We start from the raw sequence: 6,939 nt of genomic DNA on the forward strand, positions 1-6,939 counted from the left end.
GCCATTTTTTTTGTGTGCCAAATGCTAGCTACAATTATCAAATATATACAACCCCTTTATGACTCTGTCAACAGTGCATCATTAGAAACGTTTGATCTTGAGTGGAAATCCTGATATCCTTTTTATAAATGTTTTTCACTTAAAAACTGGAAGGAATTATAATAAAAGGAATACCCTCTACTTCTTGCCCTTGCAACCTTAGTCTCAACCTCCAGAGAAAACCGTGATTAACTAATTGAATAGACTTTGATTTACTTTCTCACTATAACTCTGCATACTAATGGCATTCCCATTCCACTGTTCATTTCATTTTTGAAACCATACTATCATTTCACTATGGTTTTATGAGCTTTAAATATTGTTGATGCTTTTTTGAGGATAGACAAGATAGCTATTTTGCAGAAGTCCCCAACATGTGCACTGTAACATACATAAGTAACTTTTATTTTCTCTAGAACAGTGCATGTGAAATTTCAGCACATGTGTTTTTTTTTTCAGTTTATGATTTTTGCTGTGTTGCATACCAAGTGAGACCTGCATTTAGAAGTTACTCAATATGAGAAAAACACTAAGTGTCATTCTCACATTTGCTTTGACCTAAGAACTAATATCTCTGATGTTGGCTTAATGTTGTATTTTCAGTTTTCTAGCACATATTAAAGCAAATAAAAATTATTAAAATGTATTTGCTAATGTACCCCCTAAAATTATCCAGAAAACTGCTATAAAATAGTGATTCAACAAAGAGAAATGTCACTCCAAAGTAGGCAGTGCTATTTCGAATGCCTTAGAGACTGGAAAATAATATTGCATGAAGGACATGAATGAAAGACAAAGATGATAGGGAACAAGGAGAAAGAGATGTGGCATGATTTATTCCATGTACATAAATTTTACCTGTTTAAATGTACATGGACCAGGACAAATGATTATTTGATCCAGATAAAGCCAAAGGACCTGGCATGGACAGAAATGGAATATATTTACTATATTTTAGTTTGAACACAATTCTTACCCCTTTATTTCATCTTCCATAAAAATACATAAAATGGTTGGTTCAAACACATTGAATTTAAGGATTGAACTTTATCTACCTCTACTTTTCCAACTCTTTTCTCCTTCAGATTGTTTTTAAAGGTAGGTGCTTCCAAAGTTTTGTGGGGAAAAAAATCACTTCAAACTCTCCAATATATAAGAAATGAGGACTACAGTGTGACTCATTGTAGGAGGCACAAAATCCTGATTTAAAAAATAAAAATATAATTTAAAAAAACCACAATATATTCAGGCCTATAATTTCACTTATATAGATATAAAACCCTAAACAATACTAATATATTATTGGTATCACTTTTAAAAATGTGTAAGAATTATAAAACACTTGTTCAAGCTGTGTTGATTCCATGTTTGGCTGGAAGGTTTAATTTTGGAAAATCTATGATTAGAATTCACCACATTATCAGAATGAATTAGAAAACAAAATGACCATATGAGTAGATGAGGAATTAATAATATTTAGGATAGATAAAAGCTATAAAACTCAAGAATAAAAAGAAAATTCCATAATTGTAGGATATCTTTTAAAAACTAGGCAGAACCTACTCTTAAAAGGAGAAAAATTAAAATGTTTTATGGAAACATTATAGAAGCCTTAAATAAATTAGTACAAATACTATGTTCCTAGATTGCACAATGCAGTGACAAAATGTCAGTTCTGCTGAAATTAGTCTATTTTATCGATGCCCTTGCAATTGAAATCTAAGGATATTTGTAGAATTTGCAAATGATTTCAAAGGCATTGAGAAAATACAAATTATATGGAATAAGCAAGACATTTTGAAAAGACCAAATGGTAAAATTATAAAGCTGGAATTATTGAAACAATATGGCATACATCAGTGGAACAGAATAAGGACTTCAGGAAAAGATCCATGAATGTATAGAACTATAGTTTATGACTGAAGTAGCATGTTAGGACAAGCATGCAAAATCGAACTATTCAGTGGAGCTAGGGAAAATGTTTATCCCTATATAGGATGAAGAAATCGGATATTTGCTCATCCTTACAAGGTCAAGGACTTAACATTATAAGAAAATGTTAAACTTTTATAACCTTAAAATGTTAACCTTTTATAACCTTAAAAACTAGAACCTCTGGTTGCCCACAAATAAAAAATTCAAGTTTAATTTGGGAGATAAAACTACTTCACAAAATTTGCTTTACCCAAAAATCTATTCAAATTAACAAAATATCAACAGCAAAGCAATAACAAACATTCACTAGCGACAACCAAACAAATGACAAAGTCTAATGCCTGAAGCTACAAAAATTATACCCAAAGAAAGGACTAATCCACAGTAGTTCGTACAGTTGGCCAAACCTCTTCATCCCAACATCCATTTTATTGTGATTTTACAAACCCTGGAAAATCTTCTGAAATTCAATGGAGTATTAAGTGGCCCTCCTCCCACCAGCCCTAACCAAGCACTGCCTGAAAAGAAACAAGGAAATTGAGCATCACACCTGACTCTTATTAGATGAAAGCAGAAACTCGAGAGCTGGAGCAGGACCAGGAGGATGGACATGAGTCCCAGGATGTTCTCTTATGCAAATGTAAGCACCCAATCTCAAGTCGATATTCTGTAACATTTTGCCAATAGCCTCAAATGAAATAAATGGGTTGGTTAAATGGAGAACATTGCTCTCCCACTCAGAGGAGGGAGGGAAAGAGAGAGGGAGGGAAGGAGATAGGGTGACTTTAAGCTGAGCTTGCAAAAAATGCTGACTCCCCCTTCAGGATGTTTATTGTCTAGAATCTCAACATAAATGTAGGAATAATGACAAATAAAAATGATGTTCCTTATCACCTTCAATGAACATAATAATACTGGTAAACATATACCATTACTCCAAAGAAACCTGGTTATGAACAGATGTTATTAATATACCTGATAGAATCTACTGAGTCTGGAATTGGTGACTATATTCATATCTTTCATTTAAATTGGAGACAGCCATCAAAAATCATTGCTGCAGCTAATCTAGCAATCATTATAATCAGTGACATCTACTTACCCTAAGCGAGGACTGGCTTCTTGTTCCCCCATGCGATTATGAGCCTGACTGCTGTGAGAAGAATTTATGAGTGTCCCCTCTCTTCACGACATTCCCCTGGGAGCTTGAATGCACTTCTTGGTTATTCCCAAAGCCTCTGAGAACAGGAAATGATGCCACTGGTGTTTGCCAATTATCCAGATTAACTTTGATTTCTCTATTGAGGAAATGTTTTTTGTTTGTTTGTTTTGTGTGTGTGTGTGTGTGTGTGTGTGTGTGTGTTTACATCTACAATTCACCTGCTTTTATTAGTTGTTATTTTTATTGCATTTACTCAGGTATCTGGATTTAATAGATTATTTCTTATATGTCTTAATCACCTACAAAGTACATATTTTCGGCATTTCCTGCAAAGACTTCTTCCATATTTTATATCTGAGGATAAAGACAAAATTATCTAAATATGGCCTATAGGGTTTTAAAAGATTCAGAAGGAATAAAAGTTATGAATATGTGTGTAACTCCTATATTTATTTCTTTTTCTAACCTCAAGGAGTAAATTGAGTTAATGACACCCTAATTCCACATCCATGTATATCTTGAGTACTAATTTTCCCTCTCCACTCGTATTTCTCTTCTCCACATAGGTCCTCCTTTACAAAAACTAATAAATGTCTTCACAATGGAGTATAGTTTTATAAAATAAATATGACATATGCTTTAAATTGAACAACATATTACATAGCTCATTGATATCTAAGGTTCTCACTCAATTATATGTTTTTGAATTATATTCATTTTATTACCTGAATTCCAATATTTTGTTGATTTCTATTTAAATAAAATTGCTATAACCTGATTCTGTCCTCATTTACAGTAGGTTTGCTCCCATAGTAATAGGCATGTAGTTAGTTACCAACTTTTGATTTTTACATGTCTCACCACAATTAAAAACTTTGTGTGTGTGGTCCCCACTGACCTATGAATGAACATATCTGTGATATATCTTCTGTGTCTCTGACTTGGGAAAAATAGGTACATTTAATTTATTTAAATAAAGATAGTTCTACTTAAAGGTTTCTTTCATTAATATATATTCCACTATCAGTATCCAAGCACATCATAGTCTGGACATCTAATTTATGAATATGTATGACTTGTACAAATGGTAAAAGTTGCAACAAATAATTAAAATCAGATGTAACTTTTTAGAGATAAAATTGTTTTTCTTGGTGTAATACATTATTTTTATTATTATTTTTCAATGTTTATTCAGTTTTGAGAGACAGAGAGAGACAGAGCGTAAGTGGGGGAGGGGCAGAGAGAGAGAGAGAGAGAGAGAGAGAGAGAGGGAGACACAGAATCTGAAGCAGGCTTCAGGCTCCAAGCTGTCAGCACAGAGCCTGATGCAGGGCTCAAACTCATGAACCAAGAGATCATGACCTGAGCTGAAGTCGGCCGCTCAACCAACTGAACCACCCAGGCGCCCCAATACATTATTTTCCTTAAGGAATCCAAATATTGGTCTAGATTTGAAATAGAAACATGCACTAAGTATAATCCATGCCAACAAAGAAGTTCAGAAATTATAACAAAGACAGATACATGTTAATTTTAACTTATTAAATTAAATTTTAATTTAATTTAATACTAATCTTACTACTTGAATGTCTACACCAGTGATAATGCCAATAAAATAGTTATCGAGGTGACAAAACCCTGACACATATCTTGAGGCAGAGGTTGGGGGATGACCTCCAAATCTTGCTTTTCCTCCTGGGCACCCGGCTGGTGGGATCTCAGCCTCCTGGCAGTTAGGAGTGGAGAAGTGGCCAAGTTGTAGCCTGACTCACCTGTGGTAACAGAGCATCTCCGTCTGCAACCAATCTCTCCACCACTGTGCACTTGCCCTGAATGCTTCCTACAGCGCCTTTCTGTTTCAGAGATTGTAGTTCCCTCTGGTGGATCATGCAATGCTGATAAAATGCCGAAAAATCGTGAGAGAGGAAGCCAGCAGAGAGAAAATTTATTACAAAAGAGATCAAGAAACTATTAGTTTTCCCCCAATGTCATATATTCTGTGATCAATATGCAATGTTCTAGGCATCCATATCTTAACATGAAAATATCTTACCCACATATTTCGTAAAGGTTTTAAATTAATGTAATATAATCTCATGAGTTCATGTATTGATCACTTTTTGTGATTGTGCAAACATTCATAACCTTTATCATTCACAAAAACTATTAGATCTTTGAAATAGCCATTTTAAAGTACTTTTTTGGCACTTTATATTTAAAAAATCATTAGTAACTTCTTCTGACAATTATAGCTAAAATTGCTTTTGTAGTCAGATGCTTCTTAAATTGAAATAGAATTAGCATGCAATTTTATATCAGTTTCAGGTGTCTAACATATTGATTCTATAATTCTATACATTACACAGTGTTCACCATGATAAGTATAGTCACCATTATCAACGTTGATTACTATTACAAAATTATTGAATATATTCTCTATATAGTACCTTCCATATCTGTGACTTATTTATTTTATAACAGGAAGTTTGTATCTCTTAATCCCCTCTCTGTATTTTGTTCATGTCCTCACATACCTTCTTTCTGTCAACCACCAGTTTGTTCTCTGTACTTAAGAAACTGTTTGTTGGTCCGTTTGTTTTGTTTGGATAGTCCACAAGTAAGTGAAATCATATAGAGTTTGCCTTTCTCTGTCAAACTTATTACACTATTTACCTATTACTACCTATTACATAGGTCTCTCTATGTTGGCACAAATTGAACAATCTCATCCTTTTTTATGGCCAAGTAATGTTCCATTGCATTTGCTTTTTAAGAACTAGATATACTCATATTTACATTTTAGGTAACTCAAAGTCTTGTATTTTGTGTACTGAGGTAAAAGTTTACCAAAGCTATTCTGTCAATAAAATTTCTCCAACCCAAATAATGATTGTTCGTAAAAATGGCTGTTTAGCTATTGAAAGAGTCAAAACCAATCCTGGACAGAAGCTTAGATAGTGCCACAGGGCATAATTTGTGGAAGAATATCAAGCTTCATAAGTAGTACTTCTGCCTTGCACAGAAGGAAAGAAGAAAAAAAAATATCTGTAGCTTTTATTGAGACACAGAGAGAAAAGAAAGGCGGAACAAAGAGGGAGTAAGACAAGGAACTAGTATAAGGTTTAAGTCTGATGATATAAGAAAAGCAGTGGAGAATTATTTTGTTGGGCTTTAGCTAAGTTTCTCTAAGCAAAAGAAACCTGATGCTATCATAGAAATCTCTTTTTTGCCTCCCTCCACCCATATTTACAGTGAAGTCACTTCTTTTTTGAATGATTTCCTTAACAATATTTTTTCATTGCCATGGAGGTGGCTTGTGGAAATAGCCATTTGAAAAGGAGAGTTGATAGATGTGACCTATGGCATGTTTACATCTGGTGAATGCTTCTGGACTTCCAGGCAGATGACATTAATAGATCAAACCAAACTTATATAAACCTTAAGTGATTAAAAAAAAAATCTCCATTGGAAGACTTACAATTCCTCAATATAACTTTTGCATTGAAAAAAAATTCAGAATCATACCAATCTCTGTTATCTATTAGATTATTGATATAGTTGGCAATATTTAATACTAGATATATGTCTTGGGACATAAGTAAAATATTAAGGTGTATGATCATGGTGATCCAAAGCATAATGAGCTGCTGTGAAAATACTCCTTCAGTAAGTTTTTGGGTTTGAATTTATGAAATGGCATTTGCTCTGCAGAATTTGGGAAAGTTTGATGGTTTTTCTTATTTTCATGGTCTTAGAAGATTCAGGGTGGGCCACCCAAGATTTATGCACTTGAGATGCTCTCT

This window comes from Acinonyx jubatus, chromosome D1 (genome assembly GCF_027475565.1).
Source record: "Acinonyx jubatus isolate Ajub_Pintada_27869175 chromosome D1, VMU_Ajub_asm_v1.0, whole genome shotgun sequence".
NCBI lineage: Eukaryota > Metazoa > Chordata > Mammalia > Carnivora > Felidae > Acinonyx > Acinonyx jubatus.